Below are 1,509 nucleotides of genomic sequence, written 5' to 3'. Positions count from 1 at the left end.
ACTTTGGAGTAAGGATCGTTCATGGTCAAAGAACTCAGGTTATCATCCGAGTCGGCCTCCAGGTATTTTTCCTAATTGAGTTCTTGATATATAAATTAATGTGATTAATTTATTCGTGCATAAATTAATATAATCTATAGAGTATCTCAAAAGTTTTATGAAAATTTTTGTTATCTTTGACCCGCCCCCCCGCCATGCTTCCGCATCCGAATTCGATTCGGTTACCAGCAATTGGTATCAGAGCGGTCTATAGACGATATTAATTTATGCTTCAATTATTTGATAATCAAAATTAATATATTAAATATGTGATGTTTAATAATGTATGTATGTGATGGGTAGGCACTTGCATTTATGGATGTTTATTTTAATTCATGTTGATGAATGTATTGATGGTGGATTTGGTCTTTAATTATATGGTTCCATGGATCGGTTATATTCATTCATTTATAAATTAGTTGTAATTTAATTCGGGATTAGAATTATTGTAATTCTAGGTTTTGGGTAGAATTAGGGTTTTGATTTTGAATCAAAAGGAGGCCTTGAAGATCAAGTTTGAAGCCTTTGAAGATGCCCAGAAACTGCCCAGAAAATTTCCAGAAATCGCCCAAAGGGCGCGCCCCAGCGCGCTTCAGTACGCGGCCTAGTGCGCTCCAGCATGCGATCAGAGCGCAGCTGGCGGCCCAGATTCGGTAATTGGACCCCGAATGGACCCGAGGGTTTCCAAAACCCTCGTAATATGTGCCGACGGACCCGAAAAAGTTCCGGATCCCAAGGAAGGTGAAATACCCGAAGACAAAGAATGAAGCCGAAGAATAAAGAACTCAAGAATCGAAGACCCGTTGATGTAACGGAAGAATATAATTATTGTAATTATTTATTTATTCGATTGAGTTGTAATTTATTTTTCCATGGGACCTGGTCAAATCCATCTCAATAGCCGATTGCATATATTAATATTTTATGTTGATAATTATATATATTATATGTCCAGCATATAACATGCCATATAGATATAATGTGCCTACTCATATGTTTTATAACATGCCATGCATATACCCGCATTTGTTATTATTTATTTTATTTATTATAAAAGGGTTTTAGAAAAATAAAATAAAATAAGAACCATGCGCTGAAAATCGATTTAATATGATTAAATTGATTTAAGTTGCAAAATTGATTTGCAAAATAATGTTACATGTGAAATTCAATTTAAGAGTTAAATTTTAGAATTTCACATATCCGAAAAATAAATTGTTTATTTTTCGATTTGAAAACCATGAGATGTGTTTTCAAACAAAATGCATATTTGTAAAATAATGAGTAGGAGAGGGTTGTGTGGCAATACAACCCACTGGTCTCCATCGTTAGTTCAACACCGTGAGATTCGAAAGGGGCTTCGCGGCGGCACCGATGCTGCACTCCCTACGGAAAGTGTTCTTTCGGATCAATAACAAGGTTGACTTCCTAGCGATAGGATTCAAGGATGTATTTCCGGTTTGACCTACC

This window comes from Morus notabilis, unplaced genomic scaffold (assembly GCF_000414095.1).
Source record: "Morus notabilis unplaced genomic scaffold, ASM41409v2 Scaffold41, whole genome shotgun sequence".
Lineage (NCBI taxonomy): Eukaryota > Viridiplantae > Streptophyta > Magnoliopsida > Rosales > Moraceae > Morus > Morus notabilis.
The sequence above is the reverse complement of the archived record's forward strand: the minus strand, read 5'-3'. Positions refer to the sequence as shown.